The sequence below is a fragment of the Callithrix jacchus genome, chromosome 7 (genome assembly GCF_049354715.1).
Source record: "Callithrix jacchus isolate 240 chromosome 7, calJac240_pri, whole genome shotgun sequence".
Lineage (NCBI taxonomy): Eukaryota > Metazoa > Chordata > Mammalia > Primates > Cebidae > Callithrix > Callithrix jacchus.
This window is the reverse complement of record NC_133508.1, coordinates 36,435,996-36,448,760: the sequence shown is the minus strand read 5'-3', so window position 1 is coordinate 36,448,760 and position 12,765 is coordinate 36,435,996.

Here is a 12,765-nt window from a genome sequence, read left to right as displayed (position 1 = left end):
ATTATTTTTGTGGAATTCTTTACACACCAAGCTTGCAGAGTTGGTGTGTGGGCACCCACAGTGCTCACTAATTATGTGATAGGAATTATGTGATTAAAGTAGGTGACCATGTTCTTGCTTTTGGTCATTCCACTAGATGTGCAGTGTTAGCTCATTACTGCGCTTCCCTAAGGATATATTATGTGGAGCGTCATTACATATGCTTATTTTTTATTATTTGTATATTTTATTTGGTGAAATGCCTGTTACAGTCTTTAGTTCACTTTTTAATTGGGTTGTTTGTTTCTTATTATTCCGTTTTAAGACTATTGGTATATTCTGGATAAAATTTGTCATTCAAATATGTTTCTGCAAATATTTTCTTTCAGTCTGCTGCTTGTCTTCACTTTCAGTGGCTTTAACAAAACAATATGTTACATTTTAATCAAGTATAGCTTACATTATTTCTTTTATGTGCCGTAACTTTGGCGTTTTTTTTTTCTAGAGATAAACCCAAGAGGGTCTAAATTTTCTCCTTTTATTTACCAGAAATTTTATAGTTTTCTATTTGACATTTGGGCCTGTGATTCGTTTTGAGTTAATTTTGGTGAGAGGGTAAGATCTGACTCACCTTTTTTTTTTTTAACGTGGATATTCAGTTGTTCCAGCACCACTTTCTGATGAACCCTATCTTTGTTTCATCATATTTCCTTTACTTTTTCATCAAACATTAATTAAATATATAGATGTGTGTCTATTTCTCAACTTTCATTTCATTATTGTGTTATATGTACTCTTTCATCAATATGGCACTACTTTGATGATCATAGCTTTACAGTAAGTCTTGAAGTTGAGTAGTGCCTGTATTTCCTCCAATTTTGTTCTCCTTCAATACAATGTTAGCTATTCAAGGTCTTTTTCTTCTCCATATGAACTATAGAATTCATTCTTCTATATTCATAAAATCATTTCTTTCAATTTTTATCAGAATTGCATTAAATCTATACACTGGGAAGAACTGACATCCTGACAATATTGAGTTTTTTAATTTATGAAGATGATGTATCTTCTCCATTTGTTCAGTTCTTTTTTGATTTCTGTCACTAGATATGGACAGATTTCGGAATTACATAACTCCCTCTACCTTGACCAAAGGACAGTGATGAATTTCTCATTCTGGACCCAAAGTCACATTTGAGGGCATGTGTCTGAACATAGACAGGCAGGTAAAAATAATGATAAAGACACCCTGGGAAAAATATGAAATTCAAGAATCAGCAGCCATGTCTAAGTAACTAACTCATTTTCATTCCCCAGCTCTGCCTCTGGGGTTGCATTCGGATGTGCACCTCTTGACCTTAGTGAGAAGGTTCTTCTTCATCCCTGCCATGGGTGAAAATTTTTCACAAACAATTTAAAAAATCATTTCAATTTTTATTTTAGATATAGATGCTGGGTGTACAGGTTTGCATGTGTCTTTTTGGTCAAATGTTATATTTTCTTTGGGTATATACTCAGTAATGTGATTGCTGGGTCAATCAGTAGCTCTGTTGTACATTTTTGGAGAAATCTCTAAACCGTAGTGACTGACCTAATTTACATTCCCAGCGACAGTAAAAAGGATTTTCTTTTTCTCTGCAGCCTCGCCAGTATCTGTTAACAAATGACCACTTTTATCCCGAGCATACATCATCTGTTAGTTTTGAATTTAGCAAATCCTCTGAAGAAGACAGTATTTTTCACAACCAAAGATGATTCATTTTCCAAACATATTTTGTTTGTTTGTTTTTCTGAGGGCATGTGGTACTTTCTGTCTGCATCAGTTTGGGGTATAGATTAAGAGCACGGTACCTTAAAGTGACCCATGTCAGTGTCCCCATGCAGGGTTCTGTCCCAGAACTCTTCACAAGCTTTTATTCCCTGTGGGCCCAGTGTGGAGAGAAGCCCCCCAGATAATTCATTAGTTGGTCACTTCCACCAGGCAAGTGACCAACTAAAGAATTATCACAATCACATGTGACTGTTCTCAGGGCTCCCAGAGAAACCAGGACGATTGCAGGTAATAGACCTTTATTAATGGCAGTAACATCTCAGCTCAGCAGGAAATGCACCGTGGGCTATGAGAACAGCTTACAATGAATATTGAGGCAGAAAAAATCACATGAATCAAACATTAGCCCAAAATGCTATTGCTCAAATGTTAAATGTGCTTCCTGTAAATGTGGCAATACCAAACTTGCAGAAAGCACATGCAGCAAGAGACAGACTGCTGCCTGTCTGTGAGCTTCAGGGCCTAATGAGACACACCAAGCTTTCACCTCTTCTTTCTACACTCCTGCTTTTATTGCACAGTACATTTTCATATATATTTTATTCCATTTTTGAACATTTTATTTCATTGGCCTTTCAGTTTAATGATGAAACAACACAACCCAATTTTAATTTCTAAGTCTGGACACTATTTTAAAGGGGAAATCACTCTTTTTTAATTTTCAGACTTTTCATGGATATTTTATTTGCTGTCTTTTACAATAAAGTTTCTATATCCAGAACACAGATGGTACCTATATTGAAGTTAAAATCAACTTTAAAGGTTTTTTTTATATTTTTAATTTTTATTTTAATCTCAAGGGTACATGTGCAGGATGTGCTGGTTTGTTATATAGGTAAATGCCTGCTGGTTAGGGCTTGTACAGATTATTTCATCATCCAGATATTAAGCCTAGTTTCCATTAATTATTTTTTCTAATCAACTCTCTCCTCCCACCTTCCACCCCCCGAAAGGCCCCAGTGTGTTGTCCCTCTACGTGTCCATGTGTTATCATCATTTAGCTCCCACTTATAAGTAAGAACGGGTCATATTTGGTTTTCTGTTTCTGCATTTCTTAGCTAAGAATAATGGTCTCCATCTGCATCCATGTCCTTGCTAAGGTACATATGCACCTTGGAATACTATGAAACCATAAAATCCACTTATAAGTTAAAGTACCTTTGATGTCCTAGTAGTGTGGACCCTGCCTAATCCTATAATGTCATAACTTTTTGTGGATATGAATCTATTTTAAGTTTTAAAAAAGTATTTTCAACCAATTCCATACTAATGGAATTATTTAAAGTAATTTTCTTTAAAATTTTGGCATTATCTGTTTTTCATCTATGAACATGAACACAGGGCATTCTCATTAATGCAATTAATGTAATTTATTGTGTTAATGAATTTCCTAATGTAATTCATTTCTGACATAAATGGACTTCCTACTGATCTAATATTTTAATGTGTTGACACAATGGTTATTAACATTTAAAAATTTTACTTTTGGGGAGGATCCAAGATGGCCAAATAGGAACAGCTCCGGAATGCAGTTCCCAGCAGGAACAATGCAGAAGGTGAGTGCCCACCACATTTCCAAACAAATTTTCAACACCCACAGACTAGGAGATTCCCTGGCTGAAAAGTGCCAGGAGTTTTCAGCACAGTGATTTCAGCCAGTGCCAGCTTGGCACACAGAAACTCACAAAAATCTGGGCAGATGTTTCCAGTGGCACCTGGAAGCCTGGGAGACAGAGCCACCCATTCAACTGAAAGGGAAGGGGCAGAGACAGGGCCCCAGGCTATCTGGCTCAGCAGGTACCACCCCCACAAAACAAACAATCTGAAACACTCTGGATTAAGAGTTTCCCAGCAAGTGCAGCTGAACCCGGGGCAGTCCAGCTCAGTCAGGGAAGAACGACCACCCCTACTGAGGCAGTCTGCCACTACTGAGGCAGTTCACACAGCAGCTAGGCAGAGCCTGTGGCAGCTCAGCAATGCCTCTACTGGCAGACTGACTAGACTACTCCAATCCAATGCAGGGCAGGGCATCTATGAAAAACGACAGCAGCACAACAGGAACTTATAAATAAAGCTGAGTTTCCTAGGATGGAGCACCTGGGAAAAGAGGTGGTTATGAGTTCCCCTGCAGCAGACTTAAGAGTACCTGCCCAGCAGCTCTGCATGGAAGAACAGAGCTCCCAGCACACCACTTGAGCTCCTGTAAGAGACAGACTGTCTCCTCCAGCAGCTCCCCAACCCCCATATACCCAAAGAGACACCTCATAAAAGACAGCTCAGGCCTACATCTAGCAGATACCCTTCTGGGACGAAGATAACAGAAGAAGAAACTGGCAGCAACCCTTACTGTTCTGCAGCCCCCGCAGGTGATCCTCAGGGAAGCAGAGTCTGGAGTGGACCTCCAGCAGTCCTTCAGCAGAGGGACCTGATTGTTAGAAGGAAAACTAAGAAACAGAAAGAAATAACTTCATCATCAACAAAAAGGACGTCCACTCAGAGATCCCATCAGAAAGTCACCAACTACAAAGACCACAGGTAAATAAAGCTACTAAGATGGGAAGAAACCAGTGCAAAAAGGATAAAAGCACCAAAAATCAGAAAGCCTCTCATCCTCCAAAGGATCACAACTCTTCACCAGCTAGGGATCAAAGATGGATGGAGAATGAATCTGACGAATTGACAGAAACAGGCTTTAGAAGGTGGGTAATAACAAACTTCTCTGAGCTAACATAACATGTGCTAATGCAATGCAAAGAAACTAAGAACCTAGAAAAAAGGTTAGATGAGACGCTAACTAGAATAAACAGCTTAGAGAAGAATATAAACAACTTGATGGAGCTGAAAAACATAGCACCAGAACTTCTCAAAGCACACACAAGTTTCAATAGCTGAATTGACCAAGCAGAAGAAAGGATTGCAGAGATTGAAGATCAACTCAATGAAATAAAACAAGAAGGCAACAATAGGGAAAAAACAGTGAAAGAAATGAACAAAGCCTCCAAGAAATATGGGATTATGTGAAAAGACCTAATCTGTGTTTGATAGGTGTATCTGAACGTGACAGAGAGAATGAATCCAAGCTGGAAAACACTCTTCAGGATATTATCCAGGAGAACTTCCCCAACCTAGAAAGCCAGGTCACCATTGAAGTCCAGGAAACATAGAGAAAATCATAAAGGTATTCCTCAAGAAGAGCAACCCTAAGGCACATAATCATCAGATTCACTGGGTTGAAATGAAGGAAAAAATGCTAAGGGCAGCCAGAGAAAAAGGTCGGGTTACCCACAAAGGGAAGCCAATCAGACTCATAGTGGATCTCTTGGCAGAAACCCTACAAGCCAGAAGAGAGTGGGGGCCAATATTCAACATCTTTAAAGAAAAGAACTTTCAATCTAGAATTTCACATCCAGACAAACTAAGCTTCATAAGCGAAAGAGAAAGAAAATCCTTTAGGGACAAGCAATTGCTGAGAGATTTCATCACCACCAGGCCTGCCTTACAAGAACTCCTGAAAGAAGCACTAAACAAGGAAAGGAAAAACGAGTACCAGCCACTCCAAAAATATACCAAATGGTAAAGACCATCAACACAATGAAAAACATGCATAAACTAACAGGCAAAACATCCAGCTAGCATCAAAATGGCAGAATCAAATTCAAATATAACAATATTAACCTTAAATGTAAATGGGCTAAATGCCCCAGTCAAAAGACACAGACTTGCAAATTGGATAAAAAGTTAAGACCCATCAGTGTGCTGTATTCAGGAAACCCACCTCATGTACAAGGGCAAACACAGGCTCAAAATAAAGGGATGGAGAAAGATTTCCCAAACAAATGGAGAGCAAAAAAAAAAAAAAAAAAAAAAAGCAGGAGTTGTAATTCTAGTCTCTGATAAAATGGACTTTAAACCAACAAAGATCAAAAGAGACAAAGAGGGGCATTACATAATGGTAAAAGATCAATGTATCAAGAAAAGCTAATGATCCTAAATATATACACACCCAATACAGGAGCACCCAGGTACATAAAGCAAGTTTTTAATGACCTACAAAGAGACTTAGATTCCCACAAAATAATAGTGGGAGACTTTAACTCTCCACTATCAATATTAGACAGATGAATGAGACAGAAAATTAACAAGAATATCCAGGACTTGAACTCAGATCTGTACCAAGTAGACATAGTAGACATCTACAGAAATCTCCACCCCAAATTCACAGAATAAACATTCTTCTCAGCACCACATTGCACCTACTCTAAAATTGACCACATAATTGGAAGTAAATCACTCCTCAGCAAATGCAAAAGAATGGAAATTATAACAAACAGTCTCTCAGACCACAGGGCAATCAAATTAGAACTTAGAATTAAGTAACTAACTCAGAACCTCACAGCTTCATGGAAACTAAACAACTGGCTCCTGAATGTCGACTGGATAAACAATGAAATGAAGGCAGAACTAAAGATGTTCTTTGAAACCAACAAGAACAAAGACACAGTGTACCAGAATCTCTGGGACACATTTAAAGCAGTGTCTAGAGGAAAATTTATAGCGATAAATGACCACATGAAAAGCAAGGAAAGATCTAAAATCGACACCCTATCATCAAAATTGAAAGAGCTAGAGGAGCAAGATAAAAAAACTCAAAGTCTAGCAGAAGATAAGAAATAACTTAAGATCAGAGCAGAACCAAAGGACATAGAGACAAAAGAAATGCTTCAAAACATCACTAAATCCAGGAGCTGTTTTTTTGAAAAGATCAACAAAATAGACAGACTGCTAACCAGATTAATAAAAAAGAAAAGGAGAAGAATAAAATAGATGCTATAGAAAATGATAAAGGGGATATCACTACAGATTCCACAGAAATACAAACTACAATCAGATATTACTACAAACAACTCTATGCACATAAACCAGTAAACCTGGAAGAAATGGATTAAATTCCTGGACACTTGCACCCTCCCAAGCCTAAACCAGGAAGAAGTTGAAACCCTGAAGAGACCAATAACAAGGGCTGAAGTTGAGGCAGCAATTAATAGTCTACCAACCAAAAAAGTCTAAGTCCAGATGGGTTCACTGCTGAATTCTACCAGACGTACAAAGAGGAGATGGTACCATTCCTTCTGAAACTATTCCAAACAATACAAAAAGAGGGAATCCTTCCCAAATCATTTTATTAGACCAATATCATCTGATACCAAAACCCAGCAGAGACTCAACAAAAAAATAAAACTTCAGGCCAATATCCATGATCAACATAGATGCAAAAATCTTCAATAAAATACTGACAAACCGATTGCAACAGCATATCAAAAAGCTTATCCATCATGATCAGTAGGCTTTATTCCAGGGATGCAAGACTGATTCAACATGCCCAAGTCTATAAACATAATTCATCACATAACAATCAAAGACAAACAGAATCAAAGACAAAAACCACATGATTATCTCAGTAGATGCAGAGAAGGCCTTTGACAAAATTCAACAGCCCTTTATGCGAAAAACTCTCAATAAACCAGGTATCAAAGGAACGTATCTCAAAACAATAAACACTATTTACAATGAACCTACAGCCAATATCATACTGAATGGGCAAAAACTGGAAGCATTACCTTTGGAATCCGGCACTAGACAAGGATGCCCTCTCTCACCACTCCTATGCAATATAGTACTGGAAGTTCTAGCCACAGCAATCAGGCAAGAAAAAGAAATAAAGGGTATTCAATTAGGGAAAAGAGGAAGTCAAATTGTCTCTATTGGCAGATGACATGATTGTATATTTAGAAGATGCTATCATCTGAGCCCAAAAACTCCTTAAACTGGTAAGCAACTTCAGCAAAGTCTCAGGATAAGAAATCCATGTGCAAAAATCACAAGCATTCCTATACACCCATAACAGAATAACAAAGAGCCAAATCATGAGCAAACTCCCATTCACAATTGCTACAAAGAGAATAAAATACCTAGGAATACAACTAACAAAGGATATAAAGGACCTCTTCAAGAAGAACTACAAATCACTGCTCAAGGAAATAAGAGAGGACACAAAGAGATGGAGAAACATTCCATGCTTGCGGTTAGGAAGAATCAATATCTTGAAAATGGCCATACTGCCCAAAATAATTTATAGATTAAATGCTATCCCCATCAAGCTACCAATGACCTTCACAGAACTGGAAAAAAACACCTTAAACTTCATATGGAACCAAAAGAGAGCCCACATAGCCAAGACAATCCTAAGCAAAAAGAACAAAGCCGGAAACATCACGCTACCTGATTTCAAACTATACTGCAAGACTACAGTAATCAAAACAGCATGGTACTGGTACCAAAACAGAGATATAGACCAATGGAACAAAACAGAGGCCCTGGAGGCAATGTCACACATCTACAACATCTGATCTTTGACAAACCTGACAAAAACAAGCAATGGGGAAAGGATTCCCTGTTTAATAAATGGTGTTGGGAAAACTGGATAGGAGTGTGCAGAAAGCAGAAACTGGACCCCTTCCTGACACCTTACACTAAAATTAATTCCAGATGGATTAAAGACTTAGACATAAGACCTCCAAACACCATAAAAACCCTAGAAGAAAGCCTAGGCAAAATCATTCAGGACATAGGCATAGGCAAGGACTTCCTGACTAAAACACCAAAAGCATTGGCAGCAAAAGCCATAGTAGACAAGCAGGACCTAATTAAACTCCAGAACTTCTGTACAGCAAAAGAAACAATCATTAGAGTGAACTGGCAACCAACAGAATGGGAAACATTTTTTGCAATCTACCCACATGACAAAGGACTAATATCCAGAATATACAAAGAACTAAAATAGATTTACAAGAAAAAATCAAACCCATCCAAACGTGGGCAGAGGATATGGACAGACACTTTTCAAAGAAGACATATACAAGGCCAACAAACATATGAAAAAATGCTCATCATCACTGATTGTTAGAAAAATGCAAATCAAACCACACTGAGATAACATCTCATGCCAGTTAGTATGGCAATCATTAAAAAACCTGGAGACAACAGATGCTGGAGAGGTTGTGGAGAAATAGGAACACTTTTACACTGTTGGGAGTGTAAATTAGTTCAACCATTGTGGAAGACAGTGCGGCACTTCCTCAAAGACCTAGAAATAAAAATTCCATTTGACCCAGCAATCCCATTACTGGGTATATACCCAAAGGATTACAAATCATTCTTTTATAAAGACACATGCACGCTTATGTTCATAGTGGCACTGTTTACAATAGCAAAGACCTGGAACCAACCCAAATGCCCATCGATGATAGACTGGACAAGGAAAATGTGGCACATATCCACCATGGAATATTATGCAGCCATAAAAATGATGAGTTTGTATCCTTTGTAGGGACATGGATGAATCTGGAAGCCATTCTCAGCAAACTGACATAAGAACAGAAAATCAAACACCGCATGTTCTCACTCGTAGGCAAGTGATGAACAATGAGAACGTATGGTCATGGGGAGGGGAGCATCACACACTGGGGTCTGTTGGAGGGGCAAGGGAGAGACAGTAGGGGAGGTGGTCAGGGAGGGATAACATGGAAAGAAAGGCCAGATGTAGGTGACAGGGGGATGGGGGCAGCAAACCACATTGCCCTGTGTGTACCTGTGCAGCCATCCTATATGATCTGCACATGTACCCCAGATAAAAGTACAATAAAAAATAATAAATAAATGTTCAATAAAGCATCAGAAAATTTTTTAAAAATTGCTTTCATAGTAATATGTTCTAATTATGTATAATATTCTGTACAGCATCAAACAAGTAAAGTTATATCACTTTTATATATCCTTCACAACAACTATTTGGAAGATTGGTTACTTTATAACTTTTAAATAGTTTAAGCAATATTGGTATATTAATCACTTCATGAGTAAAATTTTCTTCTGGACATTATGAATTTGGTGCTTTCTTGTGTGGAAAACAAATATTTAATAAATATTTTCTTTATTCTATGAATGTTATTTAATTTAGCATCTCTATTGGTTAAATGATGTTAAGATATATGTTCCTAGAATATATACGAGCCACATATTAATGTTAATTTGCATTGAACACACAATTTTGTCCCTAGTTTTCATTTTAATATTTGTCTTTAAGTTCTTCTCTACACGGTATCCTGTTGACACTTCCTTCTCTTGCTGTTTGTGTGGGCTTACCTATTTACAATTCACTAATAGTTTGGCTCAGGGATTTGGGGGTTAACTGAAAATTGGATTTTCAGCAGAGGAAGATCTCAGGGAAGCACAGAATTCGGTAAGACATGCATGCTTTGCTTTCAGTCTCTCAGGTCTCAGACTCAGCATTTTCCGTTCTCCCCGTGAGCCTCTGTCTGCCTCCAGGGATCAGGGAAAAACACAGCCTCTCCCATTTACATGTCTTTGAAGATGCTTGGTAGAAAGTTGTCATTTTTTCTTTTTTTCTTTTTTTTTTTTTTTTTGGTAATTACGAACTCAGACAAAGTTTTACAAAAATAACTTTAACTCATCAAATATGTACTGTCCTTGTATCTACAGGTGAGATGATAATTGTAGTTCTCTGGTGAAGTAAAGTCATAGGTTCACGAGCCCATATATCAGACCTCTATGCACTCATTGGCTGTTGTGAACACAAACCTGAGCCCATTGTCCCAGCAGCAGCAGGAAATAGGGTGAATAGTTAGTATTTCAGTGTGTGAGCAGAGTCTATTGTCTGTGGATCAACAGACAGATTAAGTGCTCTAATATGCAAAAAAAATCCTGGGCCACGAACTGACCAGGATCAAATGCATGCAGGAAAGAGGAAATAATTACTGAGTCGTGAGTTTAACTTGTGGGGAAATTATGGGTGTCCAACACCATAAGCCAATCCATAAGTTTTCCTAAATTAATTACATGCAGTTCTCACTGTTTGTCATTGTTGAATTTTGATGTGTGAAGCCATACAGTTTTTTTCTGTAGGTTCTCTAGTATAATTTGAAAATTAATCTGATAGATGTTCTATCTTTTCTGTAAGAGTTGGAACATGTCTATGATTAGTAGGGCTATTTTAAAAATACCTCCATCCCTGTAATAATGTATGATGTAGCTGATTGATTGATTTGATTCAGAAATAGCAAATATGTATAAGTTTTATAACTACTTCGTGTATATTTTGTATTTAGTGGTGACAGAAAACAAACGGTGTCTGCAAAGTATTATTATATTCTTTTTCTTTTATTAGTTTTCATTTTTAACTTCTGTGGGTATACAGTAAGGCGTATGTATTTATAGGATTCATGAGATGTTCTGATGATGTGCAAGGTGAAATAAGAACATCATGGAGAATGGAGTATCTGTTGCCACAAGCATTTATCTTTTAAGTTACAAACAATTCAGCCACACTCTTTAAGTAATTTTAAAATGCACGATTAAGTTATTATTGACTATAGTCACCCTGATGTGCTATCAAATAATAGGTCTTAGTTATTTTTCTGAGCTTGTTTTTTTACCCATTAACCATGCCCATCACCCAAGCTCTCCACTCCCCTTCCCAGTCTCTGATAACCATCCTTCTATGTTCTATGTTAATGAGTTCAGTTGTTTTGCTTTTTAGATCCCACAAATAAGTGAGAACATGTGATGTTTGTCTTTCTGTGCCTGTCTTATTTCACTTAATTATTTTCAGTTCGAACCATGTTGTTACAAATGAGAGGATCTCATTCTTTTTAAGGCTGAATAGTACTCCCTTTTGTATAAGTACCACATTTTCTTCATTCATTCATCTATTGATGAACACTTAGGTTTCTTTTAAATCTTAGCTATTGTAAACACTGTTGCAACAAACATTAGGGTGCAGATATCTTTTTGATACACTGGCTTTCTTTCTTTTGGATGTATACCCAGCAGTGGGATTGCTGAATCATACAGCAACATTTTGCTTTTTGAGAAACCTCCAAACTGTTCTCCATCGTGGTTGTAGTAATCTGCATTCCCACCAACGATGTACAAAGGTTCCCTTTCCTGCACATCCTCACCGGGATTTGTTACTGCCTGTCTTTTAGCCAGAACGAGCAGCTGATATTCCTGGCTTTGAAATGTTTTAAACCAGTGGTACTCTTTCAGGTGACTCACCAAATTCAGTAAGCCTTAACCAAGGTTATAACTTAATCAAGGTTGCACATAAAATCTCTAAAGAGGTGCAGAGCAGTTCTCACAAGATCCGGAATCACCCCAAAGACAGCTCAAGGAAAAGAAAGTTTTGCCACCTGCAAATAGAATGCAACTCACATCTGTTCAGCCATATTCTCTAGGGTGTCAACTTTCCAGCTGACCATCTACACACAAAAGCCTTAAATCCCTGTGTGCCCCCAAAGACAGATAAAAAACAAGAAATAAAACATGGAAACAATTGACACAGGGACCCACTTGAAAAGGGAAGGTAAGAGAATGGTGAGGGTTAAAAAAAACTACCTGTTAGGTTCTATGCTCACTACCTGGGTGGTAAAATCATTTGTACACCAAATCCCAGCGACATATAATTCCTTCATGTAACAATTCTGTACATGTGCATACTGAACCTGAAATAAATGTGTGTGTATATATATATGTACTTTTATATACCCATTTAAACAATATCCATTTATATTCATTTATACAATGGATATATATTTATATAATAGATATATATACTTTCATATATTCATTTATACAATGGATATATACATATATGAATATATATATCCATATATATATATCCATGTATAATGGATTATCCTAAATATATATATATTCATATATATATCCATGTATAATGGATTATTATCCTAAATATATATATATATCCATGTATAATGGATTATTATCCTATATATATACACATTGCACATGAATATATATATATGGATATATACATATATATGGATATATATATACACACACCTATATACAGTGTA